This window comes from Zalophus californianus, chromosome 6 (assembly GCF_009762305.2).
Source record: "Zalophus californianus isolate mZalCal1 chromosome 6, mZalCal1.pri.v2, whole genome shotgun sequence".
Lineage (NCBI taxonomy): Eukaryota > Metazoa > Chordata > Mammalia > Carnivora > Otariidae > Zalophus > Zalophus californianus.
Genome location: NC_045600.1, coordinates 42,659,572 through 42,684,908, shown reverse-complemented (window position 1 = coordinate 42,684,908; position 25,337 = coordinate 42,659,572).

Here is a 25,337-nt window from a genome sequence, read left to right as displayed (position 1 = left end):
GCATAACACCCAGTGCTCCACGCAGAATGTGCCCTCTTTAATACCCATCACCAGGCTAACCCATACCCCCACCCCCTCCCCTCTAGAACCCTCAGTTTGTTTTTCAGAGTCCATCATCTCTCATGGTTCGTCTCCCCCTCCAACTTACTCCCCTTCATTCTTCCCCTCCTGCTATCTTCTTCTTCTTCTTTTTTTTTCTTAACATATACTGCATTATTTGTTTCAGAGGTACAGGTCTGTGATTCAACAGTCTTGCACAATTCACAGCGCTCACCATAGCACATACCCTCCCCAATGTCCATCACCCAGCCACCCCATCCCTCCCACCCCCCACCACTCCAGCAACCCTCAGTTTGTTTCCTGAGATTAAGAATTCCTCATATCAGTGAGGTCATATGATACATGTCTTTCTCTGATTGACTTCTTTCACTCAGCATAACACCCTCCAGTTCCATCCACATCATTACAAATGGCAAGATCGCATTTCTTTTGATGGCTGCATAATATTCCATTGTGTATATATACCACCTCTTCTTTTTTTTTTTTAAAGATTTATTTTATTTTATTTTACTTGAGAGAAAGAATGAGAGAGAGAGAAAGCACATGGGGGGGGGGGGTCAGAGGGAGAAGCAGACTCCCTGCCGAGCAGGGAGCCCAATGCGGGACTCGATCCAGGGACTCCAGGACCATGACCTGAGCCGAAGGCAGTCGCTTAACCAACTGAGCCACCCAGGCGCCCTATACCACCTCTTCTTTATCCATTCATCTGTCGATGGACATCTTGGCTCTTTCCACAGTTTGGCTATTGTGGACATTGCCGCTATAAACATTGGGGTGCACGTACCCCTTCGGATCCCTACATTTGTATCTTTGGGGTAAATACCCAGTAGTGCAATTGCTGGATCGTATGGTAGCTCTATTTTCAACTGTTTGAGGAACCTCCATACTGTTTTCCAGAGTGGCTGCACCAGCTTGCATTCCCAACAACAGTGTAGGAGGGTTCCCCTTTCTCCACATCCCCGCCAACATGTGTCGTTTCCTGACTTGTTAATTTTAGCCATTCTGACTGGTGTGAGGTGGTAGCTCATGGAGGTTTTGATTTGGATCTCCCTGATGCCGAGCGATGTTGAGCACTTTTTCATGTGTCTTTTGGCCATTTGGATGTCTTCTTTGGAAAAATGTCTGTTCATGTCTTCTGCCCATTTCTTGATTAGATTATTTGTTCTTTGGGTGTTGAGTTGGATAAGTTCTTTATAGATTTTGGATACTAGCCCTTTATCTGATATGTCATTTGCAAATATTTTCTCCCATTCTGTTGGTTGTCTTTTGGTTTTGTGGACTGTTTCTTTTGCTGTGCAAAAGCTTTTTATCTTGATGAAATCCCAATAGTTCATTTTTGCCCTGGCTTCCCTTGCCTTTGGCGATGTTTCTAGGAAGAAGTTGCTGCGGCTGAGGTCGAAGAGGTTGCTGCCTGTGTTCTTCTTTAGGATTTTGATGGACTCCTGTCTCACGTTTAGGTCTTTCAACCATTTGAAGTCTATTTTTGTGTGTGGTGTAAGGAAATGGTCCCGTTTCATTCTTCTGCATGTGGCTGTCCAATTTTCCCAACACCATTTGTTGAAGAGACTGTCTTTTTTCCATTGGACATTCTTTCCTGCTTTGTCAAAGATGAGTTGACCATAGAGTTGAGGGTCCATTCCTGGGCTCTCTATTCTGTTCCATTGATCTATGTGTCTGTTTTTGTGCCAGTACCATACTGTCTTGATGATGACAGCTTTGTAATAGAGCTGAAAGTCCGGAATTGTGATGCCGCCAGCTTTGCTCGTCTTTTTCAACATTCCTCTGGCTACTCGGGGTCTCTTCTGGTTCCGTACAAATTTTAGGATTATTTGTTCCATTTCTTTGAAAGAAGTGGATGGTATTTTGATGGGGATTGCACTGAATGTGTAGATTGCTCTAGGTAGCATTGACATCTTCACAATGTTTGTTCTTCCAGTCCATGAGCATGGAACGTTTTTCCATTTCTTCGTGTCTTCCTCAATTTCTTTCATGACTATTTTATAGTTTTCTGAGTACAGATCCTTTGCCTCTTTGGTTAGATTTATTCCTAGGCATCTTATGGTTTTGGGTGCAATTGTAAATGGGATCGACTCCTTGATTTGTCTCTCTTCTGTCTTGTTGTTGGTGTATAGGAATGCCACTGATTTCTGTGCATTGATTTTATATCCTGCCACTTTACTGAATTCCTGTATGAGTTCTAGCAGTTTTGGGGTGGAGACTTTTGGGTTTTCCACATACAGTATCATATCATCTGCAAAGAGTGAGAGTTTGACTTCCTCTTTGCCGATTTGGATGCCTTTGATTTCTTTTTGTTGTCTGATTGCTGTGGCTAGGACTTCTAATACTATGTTGAATAGCAGTGGTGAGAGTGGACATCCCTGCCGCATTCCTGACCTTAGGGGGAAAGCTCTCAGCTTTTCCCCATTGAGAATGATATTCGCTGTAGGTTTTTCATAGATGGCTTTTATGATCTTGAGGTATGTACCCTCTATCCCTATACTCTGAAGAGTTTTGATCAAGAAAGGATGCTGTACTTTGTCAAATGCTTTTTCTGCATCTATTGAGAGGATCATATGATTCTTGTTCTTTCTTTTGTTAATGTATTGTATCACGTTGATGGATTTGTGGATGTTGAACCAGCCTTGCAGCCCAGGGATAAATCCCACTTGGTCGTGGTGAATAATCCTTTTAATGTACTGTTGGATCCTATTGGCTAGTATTTTGGTGAGAATTTTTGCATCCATGTTCATCAGGATATTGGTCTGTAATTCTCCTTTTTGATGGGGTCTTTGTCTGGTTTGGGATCAAGGGAATGGTGGCCTCATAAAATGAGTTTGGAAGTTTTCCTTCCATTTCTATTTTTTGGAACAGTTTCAGGAGAATAGGTATTAATTCTTCTTGAAATGTTTGGTAGAATTCCCCTGGGAAGCCATCTGGCCCCGGGCTTTTGTTTCTTGGGAGATTTTTGATGACTGCTTCAATTTCCTTAGCGGTTATAGGTCTGTTCAGGTTTTCTATTCCTTCCTGGTTCAATTTTGGTAGTTGATACATCTCTAGGAATGCACCATTTCTTCCAGGTTATCTAATTTGCTGGCCTAGAGTTGCTTATAATATGTTCTTATAATTGTTTGTATTTCTTTGGTGTTGGTTGTGATCTCTCCTCTTTCATTCATGATTTTGTTGATTTGGGTCATTTCTCTTTTCTGTTGGATAAGTCTGTCCAGGGCTTTATCAATCTTGTTAATTCTTTCAAAGAACCAGCTCCTAGTTTCGTTGATCTGTTCAAAGATCATGTTCTTTTGGTGTCTATTTCATTGATTTCTGCTCTGATCTTTATTATTTCTCTTCTCCTGCTGGGTTTAGGCTTTATTTGCTGTTCTTTCTCTAGCTCCTTTAGGTGTAGGTTAGGTTGTGTGTATTTGAGACCTTTCTTGTTTCTTGAGAAAGGCTTGTATTGCTATATACTTTCCTCTCAGGACTGCCTTTGCTGCATCCCAAAGATTTTGAACAGTTGTGTTTTCATTTTCATTGGTTTCCATTAATTTTTTAAATTCTTCTTTAATTCCCTGGTTGACCCATTCATTCTTTAGTAGGATGCTCTTTAGCCTCCATGTATATGAGTTCTTTCCGACTTTCCTCATGTGATTGAGTTCTAGTTTCAAAGCACTGCGGTCTGAAAATATGCAGGGAATGATCCCAATCTTTTGGTAGCGGTTGAGACCTGATTTGTGACCTAGGATGTGATCTATTCTGGAGAATGTTCCATGGGCACTAGAGAAGAATGTGTATTCCGTTGCTTTGGAATGGAATGTTCTGAATATGTCTGTGAAGTCCATTGGGTCCAGTGTGTCATTTAAAGTCTTTATTTCCTTGTTGATCTTTTGCTTAGATGATCTGTCCATTTCAGTCAGGGGGTGTTAAAGTCCCCCACTATTGTTGTATTGTTGTCAATGTGTTTCTTTGCTTTTGTTATTAATTTCCTTATAAAATTGGCTCCTCCCATGTTAGGGGCATAGATATTTACAATTGTTAGATCTTCTTGTTGGATAGACCCTTTAAGTAGGATATAGTGTCCTTCTTCATCTCTTATTACAGTCTTTGTTTTAAAATCTAATTTGTCTGATAGAAGGATTGCCACCCCAGCTTTCTTTTGGTGTCCATTAGCATGGTAAATGGTTTTCCACCCCCTCACTTCAATGTGGGGGTGTCTTTGGGTCTAAAATGAGTCTCTTGCAGACAGCATATCGATGGGTCTTGTTTTTTAATCCAATCTGATAGCCTGTGTCTTTTGATTGGGGCATTTAGCCCATTTACATTCAGGGTAACTTTTGAAAGATAGGTATTTAGTGCCATTGTATTGCCTGTAAGGTGACTGTGACTGTATATTGTCTGTGTTCCTTTCTGATCTATGCTGCTTTTAGGCTCTCTCTTTGCTTAGAGGACCCCTTTCAATATTTCTTGGAGGGCTGGTTTTGTGTTTGCAAATTCCTTTAGTTTTTGTTTGTCCTGGAAGCTTTTTATCTCTCCTTCAATTTTCAATGACAGCCTAGCTGGATATAGTATTCTTGGCTGCACATTTTTCTCGTTTAGTGCTCTGAAGATATCATGCCAGTCCTTTCTGGCCTGCCAGGTCTCTGTGGCTAGGTCTGTTGCCAATCTAATGTTTCTACCATTGTAGGTTACATCTCTCTTCTCCCGAGCTGCTTTCAGGATTTTCTCCTTTTCTCTGAGACTCATAAGCTTTACTATTAGATGTCGGGGTGTTGACCTATTTTTATTGATTTTGAGAGAGGTTCTCTGTAAGGAGGCCCCTTTCAAAGGGAACCCTGTTTCCAAGACAATGACTGTTGCCATCCTATTAGTTGTATAGTGGAGAAACCATTTGTCCTCCTAGCCAATCGTATTTAAAGACCACCTTTGTTCACTGAGGGAAAGAGGCAGATGTGGAATTTAGGGCTCTCTTTTAATTTGAAGGAAGGAATCACAGAGACACTTCCCCTTCATGCTCTTGTTGTGATGTTCTTTTAGCCTCTTTGCCCGGCTTGGCTCTCTGTGAGTAGTTCTCATTTTAGTCCTGATGTGTGGGCTCACGGGGATTAGCATGGGTCGGGAAGGAGGCAGGCCCTGGAGCACATCATCCACTCTGGAACTCCCTAAGCCTGGGAGAATGAAGTGGACCCTGCCTACTCCCAATATGTAACTCCCCCCTTAGTCATCTGCACTTTTATTTGATGATTAATTTTGGTGCAGAAACAGAGAGAAAGCTTAAGCAAGTACAGAACTGGGGTGCCTGGGTGGCTCAGTCAGTTAAGCTTCGGACTCTTGGTTTTGGCTCAGGTCACGATCTCAGGGTCGTGAAATCCAGCCCCATGCATAGGGCTCTGTGCCCAGTGGGGAGTCTGCTTAAAGTTCTCTCCCTCTGCCCCTCCCCCACTCATGCTCGCTCGCTCTCTCTCTCTCTCAAATAAATAAATCTTTAAGAAAAAGAAAGTATTAAACTAAATTTTTTCACTACTGCTTTATTTACTTGTTTACTATTTAGTGGTTATTCATTAGTGATTCCATACATATCTTTATATTTTATATTACAATAAATCCAAATGTGAGAAATTTAAACAAGACATCTCTTTTGTGCTGTTTATCAGATTGGTAAGGCTTTAAAAGTTTAGGGGCGCCTGGGTGGCCCAGTCAGTTAAATTGGACTTCTGATTTCAGCTCAGGTGGTGATCTCAAGGTCGTGAGATGGAACCCCACAGTCGACCCCATACTGGGTGTGGAGCCTGCTAAAAAAGCTTGGGAGTACAAGTGTTAGCAGAAGTGTGAGAGGAAAAGGCAAGCTAATTTATTCAATCGTGGTGGTGGGTACAAACTGACTCAATCCTTTCAGAAGACAGTCTGGCAATATGTGTTCAAATTAAGATATGCATAATCCCTGACCCTGCAATTACCTTTCTAGGAGTTTCTCTTGCAGAAACACTTACAGGTGTGCACACAGATTATTATACAAGAATTTTATTCATTACTGTTCCTATTCAGGAGCAGTGGAAACAACCCAAATGTATACCAATAGCAGATTAAACAATCATAATTCCATACGAGGGGACACAGTGGTGGTATGGAAAAGAGAGAAGCAGCTCTCCATGTATTGACAAAGATGGAAAGACGTCCACTACTGAGAGCCAAGTTTCAAAAGAAAAAAGACAAAGTAAAAAAAGCATTATGTGTGTTCTCATTTCAATTTATATGTACTATAAAGATCTATAATAGCATGCACTGAAAAAATATCTGGATGAATATAAACCAAGCAGTGTTTATCTCTGAGGTTACAGGGACTTTTACTGTTTTATGGTGTGCACTTTGTAACTTTTATTACAGCCATGTGTCACTTTTATATTATCAGAGATAACAATGATTCTTAAAATAAGAAAAAAAAATATTGATCAGAAAAAAAGTGCTGACACTCATTCTTAAAAACAATCAACACCAGAGATCTTACGATGTTTTTCTTGAAAAGCAGGATGTTCTAAACAGATCTGCACACCAGGAGCTATATTTGGGGAAAGTTTTTTGTTTGTTTTTTACTGCTTTATGGGATGCAATGCCACTGCACATGATTAAAACATGGTTTTTTCCATGGATAGGAGAAGGAGTAGCCCACTAGCTTATTTCCTAAGCTTTTAACTAGAAAACCCCACAAGTTGTTTTAAGATGCTTACATGAACACAAATTAGAAAGTGACAAGCCTCTCTTTATTACGCATGAATGAGGAGGAGGAGGAGGGTGGGGGAGAAGGAGAAAAGGAGGAGGGGGTGAAAAGCATTTAGATGCTCTATTCGGGAAATGATATTCCTTTTTACCTCCATTGTTGGAGATGCATCCTGCAAGCCTTCAGCTAGAAGAAGGTGCCTGTAGACTCATTCATGTACCCCCTTTTCTATTTAACTCTTTGGGCACCAAGTTTTCACGAATTCATACAACTTCTAAAACTCCGGGATGACGGTGGAAACGATTCTATTCTTATAGAATGGTTTATGGTGCCCTCTTTTGGATTTGCATTTACATTCCCAGGCCAGCGCATGACCCCCACCGCTCTGAGGTGAACATAGTAAATATGGCCAGAACTGGGTTCCCACACAGCTAATTGTCTCTTTAGTTTGGTTTGGGACATGAGGGGGTAGGGATTCCAATTCCCACTCTTGTGTGGGAGTCCTGAAAGGGGCCAAGCTGGTGATCCATTCCAGTTTCCCATTTAGAGTGAGGAACTATAGGTGGGTGGGGCAGTAGGTGTGAAAATGTCGTTCAGTGCTGCCGAGAATAGGCAGCAAAACCCCCGTCTTCTGTCTGCTAGTCCAGTCAGCTTACCTGACTTATGCTCTTCCCATGGCTTTATAATGAAGGTTGTTCAAATGAAGATTTATGACTTTATTTTGGTGGGATGTCTCAGGTGTTTGATTTGAAGGATGAAATGCATACTTACCTTTCCGCTCAGGCAGAGTCTAGCTAGTCTTCCCATTAATGTATTGGGCTCAGTCTTTGCCCACCAAGCCCTGGCTTCCTTCCTGGGATAGGTCATGGCTTTACCTGCTGGGCTGCCTGAGCCTTCCGCCCCTCTAAGGCTGCTGCCCGGGCTGCCATCGTTGGCCTGGATCACGGGGCCATTGCATCAATGCCCGTCTGTCTTCAGCCTAGGAGATGAAATCTGAGCAGCTCTTGGGGGCAGTCAGTCTAGTCCTCCTACCTCCTAGAAAAGCAACAGACTTTGTCGCCTGGACCTGAGGGGCAACATCGAAGCTGGGAGGTGATGGCCAAAGCACCTGGGCGGTAGGGGGCAGGAGCTTATGGCTTTGGGGTCTACACCCTCAGAGGCAGGAAGCCGGAGGCCTCTGCACTCTGGGTCCCTTTCTAGTCATTGGTTTATGAATGTCATCAACTCAAAGAGTAGGTAAGACTGTCACAATGCAATGACCCTGGAAATGCCCTGAAATTATCAGCCCATGGTGAAAAATCTATATACTAGAGATTTCCCCAAGTTGGACAACATCCTAAGATTCACATATTTCCAACAAGTTGTAAAACCAAAATAAAGTGCTACACCATTAATATTAAAAGCACATTTTTAATCAGTCATGGTAGAGGAAAGAATGAATTCGCTCTGGGCTCTCTTTAGCAAATGATATTACAACATTGTTGATCTATGAAAAGGCAATCAAAGAGCATGCAGCTAAAATAGGGGGGAAAAGGACTAGAGAGGCACATCAGGCTGTTAATGAATATACGATGTGGTTTTTCTGCATGTTGTAATGTTTGTGGTATTCATCACTATCTTAGATTTTTAATTCGTTTTCTTTTTTTGTGCTAAATATTCATTTTCGTACCAATATTCACACTCTTTTACTTGAAGAGGAACCCCTCCGAACTGCATACACATCATTCCTCCACAAAGCCTGGGTTAGCTTTTGCATGCCCTTCTCGCTCTGGTTCTGGGCGGTACGTGTGTGTCCAATAGCAGCCAGGCATCATCAGCTTTACCATGATCTCCTCTGCTTCCAATTTTTCAAAGAGCTGTCACATCTGTGATCTTGGATCTAGTTTAGAGACTACGGATGACTTGTAGCTTCTCCTGGTTACTTACACTGTCTGTGCCTTAGTTTTCTCATCTTTAAAATGGGGGTAATCCTGATACCTTCTTTGTAGGATTGCTGTGAGGGTTCAGTGAATTAATATACGTAAGGTGCCTGGAATCTTGTCGGTGCAAAGCAAGCACTGGGCAAGAGATTGCTGTTATTTTATTTTCTTCTTTGCCTGTCCAGATGCATTTCACAAGATGCCATAGAACAAGACCTCAGACTGTCTTTACCCTCTTCTTCCCTCTCTCCCCTCAATATAATTATATTGGAAGTTTGGGGGATGGAAGGGAGGTTAGAAGTGGCAGGACTCATAACAAAAGGCAGCAAAATCTGCATCATATAGGAAGTCAACAGGTAAAAAAAAAATCAGAAATCCAGAAATCACAATGGAAGCATATTATCTACAAATACAGAGACAAATACCAGAAGAAACAGAAGAAAGATTTGAAAGCTTGCAGTCTCTGAGGAGACAAGATGGGATGGAGCTGGAAATTACTGTTTTTATCATAAACTTTGGCTTTCTTAACTATGTGCATGTGCAACTTTGAGTTTTTTAAGTCTTAAATATTTTTTAAATGTTACAAACACACATATTTAGCTAAAAATACCAACTCTTGGTTAGGAGATGCTTTTTTTTTCCTGATGTGATAACGATGCTCTTGGTTGCTCTTTGTAGTCATTTTAATAAGAAAAATTAATAAGCAGCAAATTGCAACAGAAAGGGAGAGGGTTTGTTTAGGTAAATTATAAGTAAGCTTTCCCTTGTGGAAGCCTTTGCTTAATTGGGCTGCAGCTGGTGCTAATTTATTCTCTTCACTGTATCTCATTTTGGTCTTGCATGTGTATTCGCGTGTGTTTATGTTTTAAGCTTCACATAATTTGAGGCTTGCATTTGATGGCACAAGTTTGGATCCAAGTGGAACTGCTCGGGAGCAGCTTATCATAAAGAAGAATTTACTTTTCGGGACAGTTGTTTTGCTGCACACCTGGGAGCTAATGATTATAATTGGGAGTACAGCTGGGAGGACCTAGGTTGGTGGTTACTCCATGATCACAGTTGATCTTGTTTTCCCATTACGTTCTTCTCTTGGTTCATTCCTTCCCCCCATCCTGATCCAGTATTGAAGGCCCTGTGTGATGAGCAGGGAGGGAGCTGGGATGAAAGAAGCTCTGATTGGCTGGTTAATACACACCCCGGTTCACTGGGCATGGAAATCCATGCTTGAACCTCTATCCAGAAGAGGCAGCATTCTGGGCACAGAGTGGAGAGGCAATTGGCTTTTTTTAGTTTGAAAAATGAAGAAGACTATCTGTGCATATTTTTCTTGCGCTTACAAGTATTTCTGCCGGGTCTGCTAGGTACCGACTGCATGCCATTATCAACTAACAAGTGGCATCCATCATGGTCTCATCTCTCTGCGGCTCCCAAGAAAGAGCAATGAACAGAACATACTGTGGTTGATTTTTTTCAGTCTAGGTACAAGGAGCAGATTTCATTTCATTACTGAATTTTAAGTCAAACTTGCAGCCAAGATTAATCACTTAGGGAAGATTCTTTCCTGTTCTTTTTTCCCTGTTGATATTTTACAGAGCCAATACCTAGCTTAAAAAAGAAAATAAAAAGTAATCAGAGCCCAACTGATCCATTTTTGGATCAGCTGTTTTGTAAGGCAAAACTGGGGATTTTGAGTTTGAGACATATTAAATCATATTACAAGATACTACTAAGTTATTCTCTCTATGAGGGACAAATGCAGGATCGAAAGTAACTTTGTTTAAAAACAAAGCAGTGTTGAACCTTGAAAACATGCCAGATACAAAAGGACAACTATTGTGTTATTCCATTTATATGGGGGACCTAGAATAGTACATTGATGGAGACAGAAAGGAGGGCGGTGGTTGCCGGGGGCTGGAGGAGGGAGGAATGAGGAGTTACTGTTTAATGGGTACAGTTTCTGTTCAGGATGATGAAAAAGTTCTAGAAATGGACAATGGTGATCGTCACACATCATGGTAAATGTACTTAAGGCCACCGAATTCTACGCCTAAAAATGGTTAAGATGGTAACTTTTATGTAATGTATATTTTGCCCCAATTTTTAAAAATGTAAAAAAAAAAAGCGTTTCCTGTATGATATCAGTGTAGTCCAAATTACATAAATAGACATATGTGATTTTGTAAAACTCAGAGATAACTTATTTCTCTGTCACCCTTTGGCCGATTTTTCCATCTTGTTTTTCAATAAGAATAAGCAAGGGAACTAAAGGGAGAATAAATTTAACTTGATAAATACTGCCGATTATTGGCCTAATGCATGGTCCTCTGGCAACATGGGGCTTATTACAGCCTAATCAACATTTAAGTTTAGGGATTATCAGTAGATTCCAAAGTGTTCTCATTCTACTGACCCTCAGCGACTGTAGATACTAAGTTTTGGATGTGCAGTAGCTCAGTGTGGTCACTGCTACTCTGGCCTGACTGCAGCCGGCCTCCCCAACAGCTGCAGAAAGAATTTTCACAATAGCTCAGCCAAAGGAGAGCGGTGGGAATTCTGTGGGATTAGAGCTGGAATTTGGAACTCCTGCATGGAGGCTGGGAGGCGGCAGATGGACATTTAAGCTATTTGTTACATAAATGTTTCCAAAGCCCAGCTAACTCTTGCCAGTGTTACTTTAGCTCAGAATAGGTTCCTTCCTGCAGCGCTAACATATAGACTAACATCTAGAAGCACCCCTTCCATAGAGGTGGGCTGGGAAGAATCAGGCGGTCACTACGCCAGGCACAACTCACACGCTCACACGCGCAACTGCAGAAGTCATCCCCCTTCCAGGACTGTGCATTTGCTCTCTGGTGAGCCACTGACTGCAAGGATAAGCATTCAGAAGATAGATAACATTTTATACTTTTCTCCCTGTGATGTATTTAAAATCACGCCCAAAACCTAGAAGAATCTGTTGTTTCAATTCTTAAGATTTTCTAACTTGAGTTTAATACGTCAAGGTTAATAGAGAGCAAGTAAACTACTGTGTTTTTGTATCCTGAATGAAAACTTCATTATGATCCCTTCAGCACAGTGTCTAGGCATGCTAGGTGTCCTGTGGCAGAACCCGTGGCCAGTGCTCTTCAGTCTTCTGCGTGTATATGAATATCTTGTTCTAGGGGATAAGGTAAATGCACCTGAGCCATTCAAAGGGTATTTTAAATAGGAGAGCATTTGGGGGGGGGGGCGATTTAGGGAGGGCTTACAACTCAGAACCGTGTGAGGTATATTGTTCTCTAAAATAATTGGCTTTATCATCGAAACTGTTGTTGAGCAAAGAATTTTTAAATGATTGATATACCTAGAGAAGGTAAGAGGGAAATACAGTTGTTTTCTAATGTTAAGGACAAAACAGATGCAAAACGTGGAAATAGGAACAAGGCTGACTGCCTACGCTTTCTATGTCACATTGGAACACGTCCAGTGGGCCCACCCAAGGATCACCTAATTCTCTAGAGGTGGGCTGTGCACCTTTGTTGGACCTGTTATTTACTATTATTTTGTGTATGTTAACTTGTGGTAAACGAAAAGCAATGCAAATGATTCTTGTGCGATAGCATACAAATGGATTTTGCCCACAAAGAAAGTATCTCTGCTTGGTAAATAGAGATAGCAACCCAAAGGTCTCAGTTTTATTGCCCTGTATAACACAAACCAATTTTGTGTGTAATTCAGTCATGTATTCTGGTGTAGCTTCTTTCAGTGACTACAAATACAAATCTAATTCTCCTATGTTCCTTTGAACCAATTTTTGCCCTTCATTAATGACATAAGAAAATCTTTAGTGTGTGCTCATTTTATTTCGTATAATGGTCATGTTTTTGACCTTGTGAAAATTATACATTGACAATGATCTGCTTCTCAAAGAGAAAGAAGGCAAGTAACCAAAGGTTAACTGATAATGCAGGTTAGAGGCCACAGTTTTCAGTAAATATCAGAGATCAAAACGTGAGTTTCCATGAAACACCAATGTGGCTTTTCAAGATGCCCAAAGTCCAGGTGGGTTTAAAATTGCCAACAACTTGCCCAAGCACGGAACTGAGACAGTCTAAATTTACTATCAGAGGAAACTATGGTTGTGTGGGCAGAAGAAGGGGGATGCACAGGGAGGGAAAACAAAGTGAAAAGACCCTTCTGTCCAGAATTACTTTACTAATTACTACTTTATCCAGAATGTGAAGGGCCAGTTTGCTAAGAGTTACAAATGCAAACCCAAAAAGGTATGAGCTATGCTATATGCTCTCAAAAACTGGAGCCCCGTTAATAAAAATTCAGCTTCAAATATAATGGAAATGAACTTTTTATATTTAAAGCGGGGCAGGGAACGATCAATACTCCTTCTGTCTTGGAGGGTCATGATGAGATGCATCACTGCATGGCTTTCTGGTTGTGAAAGGCAAAGCTCCCTGGGCCTGAACCTGAGGGAAATAAACTGGTCTGTGTCATCAACTACAAGAGTTTTCTTGTAGCTGCTCTAGAGGGAGGAAGTGTGTGGCCTCTGAGGGACTTAGGGAAAGTTAGGGGAAGAGAGGTCAGATTCCACAAGAGAACAGATCCTAATACTGCAAAGGCAGAACCTTCCATAAAGAGAATAGTCTTGAAGAAAAATCGTGCCCAGTATTTGACTTACGATTTTTTCCTGCTATTCTAAGAATTGCCCTCAGTGCCCTCAGCCTTTCAGTAGAAATGTTACCTTCAGCAATGGTCTTGTGTAAGGCATGCTTTGGGCACTGAAGGAAGTGGGGCTGAGCTCACACATGAGAAGTAGTGAGAAACTGAGATGGCCAGGAGGAAGAACTCAGCCTGAGAGTTAACAGGGAAAAGTCACCCCTCTCCTCTCTACCCAGCTTCCAAGAAACTTTAGAAATGGGGGACGCACACTGGATTCCCTACATTTATTTGAATTCGAAAGGGGAAGCTCAATTCATTTTTCTTACTTAAGAGAGAATGAAGCCAGGGGCGCCTGGGTGGCTCAGTTGGTTAAGCAACTGCCTTCGGCTCAGGTCATGATCCTGGAGTCCCGGGACCGAGTCCCACATCGGGCTCCCTGCTCAGCAGAGAGTCTGCTTCTCCCTCTGACCCTCTTCCCTCTCGTGCTCTCTATCTCTCATTCTCTCTCTCTCAAATAAATAAATAAAATCTTTAAAAAAAGAGAGAGAGAGAGAATGAAGCCAGAATCCTAGAGAATTCAAGAATCCAGGTTATATAAATATACCTTAAAAGTCTGTAGTGAAATGGGCCATGAAAGTGGATTGAAGTCATCAACCTCCCCATTACTGTCTTGGTAATTTGCAAGTCTAGCCTGTTCTTGCCAGTTCAGAGCAAGGGTAGAGTGGGTTTTGGGGGAGCTGGCTCTTCAAGAAAAAATAATACCAAATTACTAAGGGAAGACAGAGTACAGGGCCTGAGAAGGGGCTCTTCCATCGAAAAACCCTGAAGCTGAAGCTTCGTCTCTGGTACATCAGCCTCTGGACTCAAGGACTTTTAAAGCAGAATTGAAGAAAATGAATAAGAGTCCACCCTCTCACGTCAACATTATATTTAGGAAAGGAAAGCTTGAATCCTATCAGAGCAGCTCAACCACAAGGGTTTATGATAGAAGATGCTGGAGCCAGGTGCTTGTGCCAGGCCACTGACTATTTTGGCTGATGCGGTGTTGCTCTAGAGATAATTTGCTTGAAAGAAGAAAAGGCTTTGCCCCACCAACACTGGCACTGCAACCACCCCTCAGAAGGAGGCTGATTAAAATGCCAGGCACCAGATGGCCCTCCTGAAGAGAGGTCACCAAATAGCCACCTCACAGAGTCGGGGTTTTCCAGGTAATGGTTGGATGAGCCCTCTCCCTTCTCCTCAGCTTTTAAAGCAGATTTGGGGATTTAGTGGTAAGCCTTTTGTTTTCACTGTTGGCCTGAAATCCACTAGTTTGGGCAGTCCCAAATCTGTCTTGTTAAAATTCTATATTTATCTTTTTCCTTGCGTCAATAATAGATTTTAGGGATGTTTTCTTTGTTTCGTTTTAATTTATTTTTAGTTAGAAGAGAATACGGTGCTGGTAGCAGGCTAGAAAGGAATGAAATGCATCCATCCATACAGCTTTTTAGGAATAAATGCCTGGAAACATTCCAGATTTAGAAATTGTATTGTTCTATTTTATAAGACTAATGAAAAATCCTAATGCCATATAGAAACATATCTGATGATCTCTATTTTCCAGAGCACATTTAGACACTGGATTTCATAAGATCTGCATACAAATCCCACAAGGTAGGTAGAGTGAGTATTATTTTCCCTGTCCCTCTTCTTTCCCCACCTACCGACTCACCCTCTGTTCTCTCCCCTGCAATGTAAGGATACTAACCCTGAAATCAAGCCCGGTGAGACAGACCCCAGAACTGGTACAGCAGCCAGTGGGGTGACTCACACGGGATCTCAGGCTTCCTGACCCTTACTTATTCCAGTCGTCTTTCCCATTGTATCTCTAAATAAATTTCTTTCACTAATTAACTGTAGTTTCTCTCCTGCCATTATTCCTTACTCCTGTTTGACCTGAGGTGGTTTCGGTGGCTCTGCAGTGACTACATCCTAGGGTCTGGCTCTACCAGGAGCCAAGGACACCTGTGTCGGGCCTCGTCGGGGTAATGGACGAATGAATGAATGAATGAATGAGCACACTGAAGGGAAGGACTGTGGTGGAGGATGGGCATGCGGACCTGTCTTTCTCAGGACACAGGGAGGGTCTCCCTGCTCCCGGAGAGCTCTGTCCATTGTGCTCACGACACTCTTGTCTGGTTGTCTTCCTGTTTCCTCTGGCCACTGCTCTTGTCTTGTGTGCAGTCCCATTCTTCTCCACCCGGCCCCTAACTGTGGGAGTTCCTCCAGGCCAGTCTTAGGCCCCATTCCTTCTCCTGCTCTCTCTCCCTAAATGGGTTCAAACATGCTCTCTCCTTCAAATGTCATCTACAGGCCAATAACTCCCAAATCCATTTCTACCCCAGACCTCTCTGAGGTCTGACCCTTAAATCCAACCACGCATTTAATATTTCTACTAGGATGTCTCAAATTCCCAACCCACCCCGGATAGAACTCAGGATTTTCTCTCCTCCCCCCAGATGGATTCTCTGCAAGACTTCCTCGCTACCATACCTCCCACTGCACAAGTCAGGAACCTGGAAGTCATCCTTCGAAGCCCTCTCTCCATCACCCTCTAGAACCTATGCACTACCAAGTCCTACCAGTTTTGCCTGCTGAGTACCTGGTGGCCTTGACAGCTTCCTTCCACTCCATCAGCTCCTCTCCGGTCGAAGCTTCTGTCATCTCTCATCTGGACCTGCGATACATAACCTCCACCTGTCCCCCTGAAGTCTACTCCTGTTCTTCTTATACTCATTCTTTATACCAGAGGCTCTTCACATCACTCATTTGATCTACCGTGCATCACTGCACCACCCCTCACTCCATGCTGCAGCCAATTTGGCTGTCTTTTAGTTCCCTTCATTAAGCCATGCTCCCCACTCCACTCCTTCCTCCTTCCCCTCTGCCCCCCTCCCCAAGCCACCGCTACCACAAGGCCCTTGCTCCTAGTGTTCTCTATGCCTGGGAACGCCTCACCCCCAATACACATGCGAATGTGCAACCGCCTGGTTACCGCCTGCTTATCTTTCTGGCCTTGTCTCCAGTATCATTTCCTCAAACCCAAGCAATATTCCTTTGCTAGACACTTACATAGAATTATGTTCCGGATAACGCATCTCAGACTTGTAATTACACTCCGTTCAGTCGACAACCCCTTACTGACCACCTACTTTGTGCCAGGCACTGTTCTAGGCACTTGAGATCCACCAGGGAACAAGACAGTCAAAAATCCCCGCTCTCATCCTGTGGTAATCATATTCCTAGGAATAACTAAATTCATTTCTGCCCACAGTGTGTGTGTTCAGGGAGAGCTGGGACTGCGTCTGTTTTTGCTGACAGACATCATCAGCCCCCAGCACGGTGCCAGCTTCCACCAGCTTCTCAAACATTTGGGAAAGTAATGGATATTTACATTTGTAAATTAACAAATGAATGAATAAATGTAATTTTAACATTGCCACTTGGCTTGTATTGAACTTGTGATTTTTTAATATTTAATAAATACTGTGATACACGAGCAGAAAATGAAGTCCGTGTGTAATTGCCAAGACAATCCTTCCCCCAGTCACCCGTGAACCTTAAGAAGCATTCCCCTTCTCCCCTCGCGGTTAAGTGACTTCTGCAGAACTAGCTGAGCTTTGCTGCCATCTTTTGACTAAAGTTAATACCACAGAGATGAAAACCACATCCCACTGTATTTCAGGTTCCGAGGCACCGATGGTGCCCCCAGGGTTCTGTTTCTGTCTAAAAATCCACAAACATGTTGCCAGTTAAGAGGAAATCACAGCCACACCCAGTGCCTATTATAGCTTTGTTTATGTGTCTGTTTGCATAAGTATCTCCTACCCTCCCTCTTCCTTCCACCTCCCCACATTCCTCACCATGGTAAATGCTTCAAAAGTGGGGTGTGTGTGTGTGTGTGTGTGTGTGTGTGTGTGTGTGTGTAATGTGAACAGTATACAAACAACTGTTTTATAAAGATTAATGGCAGAAAAAAAAACAACTGTTTTATATCAGAATTGGTGGGGCACGCTCAATAAATATTGGCTATTATTATGTTTAACATTATCGTTATTATAAAGCTCCTTCCCCTTCGAAGCAGATGAGCTAAAGAAGGCTTCTGCTCTGCTCTGAATTCTTCCATGCATCAGGACACTCACCACAAACTCAGTGGAAGATTTTTCCCTCTTTCCCTCTCTCCCATTCTCTCTCTCTCCTGGAGAGCCTATTAAAACTTTTGTTGCTATCTCAACCCTTTAAACTGACTATATATATATATATATATATATATATATATATATATATAAACATTATATGTTATACACTTAATAGTATATATTTTATATATTGCTTAATCTTTTATAAATATTTAAACTTTATATAATATGTAGATATATATCATTTAAGTGCTTCATATTTGGTCTCTCGAATAAAAATAGAAACTCCTGGTGGTGAAGGAATTGTATTTATCGCTTCTCGGCCTTTTGGCTACGGAACTGTATTTTACGCTTGGGATCTCCCACAATACTGAATAAACTGTTATGAACAGTTATATTAAGCCCTGTATATTAAGGGCTCTTTTCTGAAATGAAGGATGTCAAGGAATATTTTGTTTTGCTCTGATATATTTTGTGTGAAGACTGTAGTAAGAACGTTATGACAGGCTCTCGGAAAGCTAAGCCATCACATTTTTAAATACATATCTGAAAATTATATTCCTTTGGAAATCTTACAAATTTGAAAATATTTCCTCTTTGAAATAGCTGTAATGCCAGGGAGTCTCTGTATATTTGAAGCTGGAGAATAGAAACTAAGAACAAAGGATCAGTCCAGAGTTCACCTCTTTCAGCAAAGAAAGGCAGAGAAATGAGAAAAATTTTGGATTGTCCCCTAAGGAAAAGTCAAGAAGAACGTCATGCATAGATATTTGAGCAATAGTTAGACTACTTAAAGGAACAGATATTCCTCAGAGTCTCTGAAGGACCTCTGTTGCAGAACTGGTTTCAGGGAAGCAAAGTTTTTAGATAATCCAAGAAAACAAAAGCCATGAAGTGAAGAGCTTTGTTCGTCAGCTTGACGTTAGCCCGTGAGCATGACAGGGAATGGACGCGGCTGAAGGAGAAATCACTTCATTTCCCAGACATGCCTTGTCCACGTTCCCGTGCCAACAGATGTCTACTGAATTAAAGAGGACCTCGATTAGCCAAATCCTCACCTTTCTTTACTCTTCACTACAGTTCAGCTCGTGGTGATTTAATGACTCTAAGCACCCAACTTTAAATGTCTAGTTTTAAGCAGTTAGTTCCGAACAGCGATATCAAGAAAAAGGACCTGCTGTGCAACTGAGAAAAGTAAAGTTGGTAACAGAAATCAGAATGATTCTGTTTTAGAAGCTACATCACGTTTTTTTACTAATCTTACTAAAATCATGGCTCATACTCATTTTTTGCACGGAAACATTCTGAACATTGGATGCTGTCTGTGCTCCTTAACATGGGTGGCCTGGTTCACCAGAGATGGAACAGCTTTGCTTTGGGGAGAATTTTCCCGTCCCAGCTGAACACATTCTCCAAACCCCTGGAGCATTCCGACCTCTTTGTTTTCCCTGCCTCTCGCCTGAAAGAAGATACCCGCCAGCAATTTCCTGTGCTGACAGATTAGGAAGGAAGCCTCTGAGCTCAAGGGCAAATGGGAGAACTGGCTGGATTGGGCTGGTCATTTGGGAAGACTAATGGCTACAGAGCACCGAGCACCTGCTGAAGATATCACCTGGTTTTTTTTAAAACCTTTGTGTGGTTCAATGAGCCAAATGGGAGTTCTCTGCAGAGGACAAGGAACTATTTATTTCTCTCAGGTTTAACTTTTCAGAAGAGCCCTTTTCAGAAGAGGGCCCCTCTATTTTGTGAGCACTAAATCCTCCTGGTGACTTTGGTGAAAGAGACATGAACTAACTGAAGAAGCAAATGTGTTTCAGATGGAAAGTAATGGCTCTTGGAATGGAAGGACATCTGGTGTCCTTTTATCTTGAATGAACATCTGTCTCCCTTAGTTAATAGATTACACCTGCTGACTAACCAAACCTCTTGCTACATCCAAATGAAGGTGAAAATACTGATGTCAAGGTCCTACCTCTCGAGAGAGATCCTGGTATAAGCTCCTGGGTTTGGCCTGGGCTTAGGCAAAAATTTTGTAAAGCTCCCAGGTAATTTTAATATGCAGCCAAGACTGAGAACCCCAGGGTAAGCAGAAGGAGACTTTAATGGATTTGGGGATATAGTTTATTCGTGGAACAAAAATTAAAACAAGCTAAATAGAGATATGAATTGTTTATAGAATTTTTGTCATGTGTCTGAAACATTTTTAAATGATTTTGTTTACATTAAATTTTAAATTATTTTTATCAGTTTAGACAACTTTATATTGGATTTATTGAGCTTTTATCAATATTACAAACACATCATGAGGTAGATGATCTCTTATCCACTGTATCGGTGATGAGCAATTATTAATACACAAAAATAAGATGAGTCTACATATTGCTCACATACCTATGTATGCCATCCTTTCAGACTTTTCCTCAGGGGAGAACCTATCATGGATTGCCTACTACTGAGGGCAATCTGGGGTGATATTTTACACTTTATTTTTCTTATTTTATAACTAGCTTATATAGGCGATTTTTTAAGCATTGGATAAATACAAGCGGGGTAACTGGGTGAGAACTTTTGTCTTTGTATACCAGGAGGCAATTTAACTATATTAGTAGAAATATGGTTCTAGAAAAACCTATTAAATAGTCTGTGCTAGTCAAAGACAACCTGAATTAAAGAATGTCTGAACTGTGGTGCCAGTAAACCATCCTCATGTAAACAACATCATGCGCTGGTATTTTCAACTGCCTTTATACCTTTGGTTCAATGACTATTAAGTCATGACCACAAAACAAACAGGAAAAAGTAATGCAGAGCCATAGTCCCAACCTAATGCAAACACATAGATCCATAGCCACCTGCCACATACCAACTACACCTGAAAACTCTTAAAACTGTACAAGGTGAGCTTATTAAACACCTTTACTGGCTGCCATTGCATCCAGCAATTAAATATCATGAATCTATGATTTTGAGTCGTGTGTGTGTTTGCATGCTTGCATACACATGTGTTTGAGCAATGAAGAGGAGGGCAAACAGGGGCAATTAGCCCAGTGATTCTTCAAACTTTAATGTTCTCATGAGTCACTCAGAGACCTTGTTAAAAATGCAGGTTTTGATTCAGTAGTTCTGGAGTGAGACATGATTCTGCATTTCTCTCAAGCCCACCCAATGATCCTGGGGCTGATGCCACTGGTCCACAGTTGACACTGTTGAATGACAGGGAGATAACCCATCCTGAGAAGAAGGCAAATGCCAGATGAGGCTCTTTGGGGGCAGCAGATTACATCAGTGAACTGTCTGGCCCTTCCCTCCTTGCCTCTGATGGAAGTGGGAGTGGGCAAAAGTCATCTGGGCCAGCACAAAGCCAACATCGCTTTTGATAAAACAGCAACCTATGTGTCAACTTCACACATGGACAGAGGATTAGGGAAAGATTGTACAAGATGGGTTCAGAATACCTCTGACATGAATTCACATAAATTCTCAGTATATGACCTACATTGTAAATTAAAAGTTGATGATAGAATATTTCCATGGCATTTGTTTGGACCTTTTCTCCACGCCTTATATGTTTATTGATTTTTGCTGTTTCATTTAAAAGTGAAATCTACCCTTACTTCCACATAGAGAGTTCATCTCTACCGGACATTTAAGTACATATGACACTTTGAAGATCATTTAGAATCAAAAATGTTTCCTTCCCTCAAAGATTTGTATACATATTTAAATTCAACTAGACATTACTAATATCAGTGGACACTTATTAAACTGTATTTACCTACCACTTATTCATTATATAGGAGAAGACAGAGTCTGCTATTTTTCTTGATATACAATTGTTACCCATTCTGGTCTAAGAAATGTTCCTTTTTGGCACTTTGTTTTCACACATTGATGAGACATAAACTTCCAAAGAGAAAATCAGTGGCTTTTCTGGCACCCTATCACATGACGCATTCTGTCCATTTCCTGGACTTCACACTTGAAAAGGAGTACAGTGAATTTTGAAGCAATTACCTACCACATTAGAGGAGCCCCAATTGGCTTTTGGCAAATGACTCTGGAGCTCAGTTTCCCCAACTGAAAATGAGAGAGGTACATTCTAATAGGTCTTCAGGTTCCCAAGATCTTTGGGATGGTTCTTTCTGACTCCCCCCTAGTGGATAGATGCCTCTGTCCAGTCAAAAGTTTAGTGGCCACAGTCCCTTGGAGAAGAGGTGAGGTTTGGGGAAAGAGCTAAAGGAAGGAGTTAAAATTTGTATAATGAATACAAAAAATAGCTCACAGTGTTTATCTCTGGATAAAAAAGTGTGAGGCATTTATTTTAAATTTTCTGTTTTCAGCTTTTTTCAATCTTTACGTGTGTCACTTTTATAATCAGATAAAATGTAATTAAAAATGAAATATATTAGGGGTTCCTGGGTGGCATAGTCAGTTAAATGTCCGACTCTTGGTTTCTGCTCAGGTTGTGATCTTAGGGTTGTGAGATCGAGTCCTGTGCCAGGCTCTGTGCTCAGCAGGGAGTCTGCTTAAGACTCTCTCTCTCTCTCTCTCTGCCCCTCCCCCTGCTCTCTCTCTCTCAGATAAATGAATTTTTAAAAATTAAAATAAATTAAGTATATTAGTAAACTCACAAGAAAGAAAGAAGAAAGAGTAGAATAGATGAACTCTACTATTTCTTCTTGAGGTAAAAATAAATCCTACACTAACTGTGAATCCCGTGATTAACAGAACAGACAAAATGGTCACAGAATTTTAGGCCTAGCTTCCAAAGTTTTATGCCAAAAAAATAAATAAATTCTGAATTTGGAGAGAGAATGCTGTTTTCTCTGGGCCAAGAACATTAATCACCAAAATGCTTGGTGGGCACAGGGCTGGAGTCTGCCCATTGGCACTATCTGGCTTTGGTGTATCACCGGATAATAGAGCTAAAACAAAATCAAAGAAGATGCTCATTAAAATAATAATTTTATTATTATAATTATTTTTAAATATAAGAATTATTATTTTAATAATATATTTATTATTTATTATACAAATATATAATATACTATATAATTGTCTATTATAAATATATATTATAAATATAATAAAAATATAAATTACATATATAAATATATTATATAAATATATTATAAATATTTAATAATATATTTATTATTATTTTAAAATATAATAAGAATTATTATTATTTTAAAATATAATAATACTGGCTGCCTTGGGAAGTTTATGATCTGCTCTATTGCTTTTCCATTTGTTTCAGGTGTGAAAGGCCATGTGAGGGTATGCTTCCTCTGTTCTTAGATGAAGTTGGGAATAGTGTCAACCTCACATACTGGACTCTTAAGTCCTCTTTTTTTCCTCTGTCAGCAGCATCAATTTCAAGCTAGGTCATTAGGATTTCTATTCCCAAGGACTAAGAAGAGAGGTGTAAACTTCAGTTCCCCTGGCCATACCAGCCAGTGGAGGACAGCAGACAAGGATGTGGTTACCACTCGTAATAGACATCGACCCCATCTGTCTTCACAGCAAGACCACTAGGTCTCCAAATGCTCACTCCCCACCCCCGAGGGTCCCTCCATGCCTTTTTAGAATCCACCACTTCGTGGTCTCGCTTAGGGACCAGTTACAGTTTTCTGGTTATTGCTGTGTTCATTGTCTCCGCCCTCTGATTTTTGCCAAAGCTGCTCCTTTGCACGCCTGAGGGGCGCCACTGACATGGAATACCATGAAATGTGCCCTCAGAGTTGTGCAGAGCAGCCCCCCGCTGCTCTCACACTTGTAGGCCCTTTCTCCTCCTCTGGCCTCACTGGGCATCCTGCAGTTTCTCCTGCTCTTGTTGAAATAAGGGAGGTTTCTGGCCCCCATATGTAGAGAGTAGGTGGTTCTGATGGCAACTGCCAATCTCTGTACTCCATTCTCTTGCTCATGGGGTTTGGATCAAGTTGTGGGCACATGAGGCAAGCTGGGCCAGTCAGAGACCTTCTCTGGGATTCTTGAAATGACCTAAAGTCAGGAAACCATTTTCTTCTTCTTCTTTTTTTTTTTAAGATTTTATTTATTTATTTGACAGAGAGAGCGAGCACAAGCAGGGGGAATGGCAGGCAGGGGAGAAGCAGACTCCCCGCTGAGTAAGGAGCCCGACGTGAGGCTCGATCCCAGCATCCTGGGATCATGACCTGAGCTGAAGGCAGCTGCTAACCGACTGAGCCATCTAGGCACCCCGGAAACCCTTTTCTTCTTGAATGGCAATGTTGGGAAGATGTGAGCCAAGGAAGCAACAGAGGCCATGGCTCTAGCCCCGAGGAGAAAACTGATTTCTGGTAGGGGGAAATGAAGCTGTCACTCAGTGAGAAGCAAGGACAGAATGTGAGGAAAGAGTCTTGATGATATTTATTTTTCTTGTTTGAGTTGTTTCAAGCAATACCATTTCCCTTTCTAGTTATGTGAGCCTATATATTTTCTATCCGGCCTAAGCTCTGTGAGTAGAAGTTTTTGTACCATGTAACCCAAACACTTTGACTAACACTTTACTAATAATGTTCTTATTCCTCCCTTGCTTCCTCTCTCTCTCCCCTTTCAAAAGTTGTGTAAAAGGTGTTTGCTCCAACACCTCTGAGAAAAGGAGCCAATTTTCTCTGGAAATCAGTGACTTGCCAGAGTCAATTAATCCCACATTTAAAATAAAGAGACATGTAAAGTGCTTAGAATAGTGCCATGTGGATAATAAGCACTAATGTTATTAATATTGTCAGTAGTAGTCTTAGCAGTATGAGTAGCCAGAATGGACACAGCAGTACTTGGTGGTATAATGTGAGGGTGCCAAACAGCCCTTCCAAATTAATAGGACTTGGTTATGGATTGCCTCCCAAAAAGCATATAAAATGGTATGAACAGTATGAATCCATTCATTGTTTCCCACATGCTCATTTTTTATTCCACGCTCAGCCAGTGACCTGCTTTTGTAGTGTGGCATGTTTAGTTTCCCCTTGTCCAGAAAGCCAGTGACCCAACCTGTCCCTGGCATCACTTTGTATAATAATTGTTTTAATTGCCCATTCTCATTTTCAGTCACACTGCCACTTTGGGAGGAATATGAAAACAAAAAGACTCCTTCGTCTTATATTTTTCAGCCACTCCTGCCCTCCCTCATTCTATAGAATGTGTTCTCTTTTCTGCTAATATATCAGTTGAGGGTCGGGGTTAATGGAAGTCTGTATTTCCAGCCCATTAATTGTAGACTATGCTGAGGGTGGATGAAGTTTAAACCAGAAAAAAAGTGTCAATATGAGGCAGTATAATTTAAAACTACCTGGTGCTGTAGGTAAAGGTTCAATATAGTCAATCCAATGGTACATAGTGGCCCACATCCCTTTGGGCTCTGTCCTCTGAACAAAGGTGGATTTGCTTCCTGTTGTTGGCTATCTGAGCAATCCCAGAAGACAGAAACAGTTTGAGATGATGTCAAAGGGCTACACCATGGTAGAACCCCATGTTTCATAGTTCATGGTCTCTCAGGGTCTACTCATCTTGTGGACCCCAGTTACCACCTTTAAAACTAACCTCACTAATAGATCTTTCTTAGTGTTCCAATCATCACCACCTTTCTCATCCATATGTAACACATAGACATCAACATGAGCAAGCCATATCTGAGATCTGAAAGCCCATAGCTTTTCCTTGTCCTTGAGTTATGGTATTTTAATGCTTGCCAGACAAAACAAATTCTAGCCCAAGAGCTTTAGAAGGTCTTTCCTATTACCTAAGAATTTACATAAAAATAACACAGTAATATGAGAGTTGTGTTGAGAGGTGTGAAAAAGT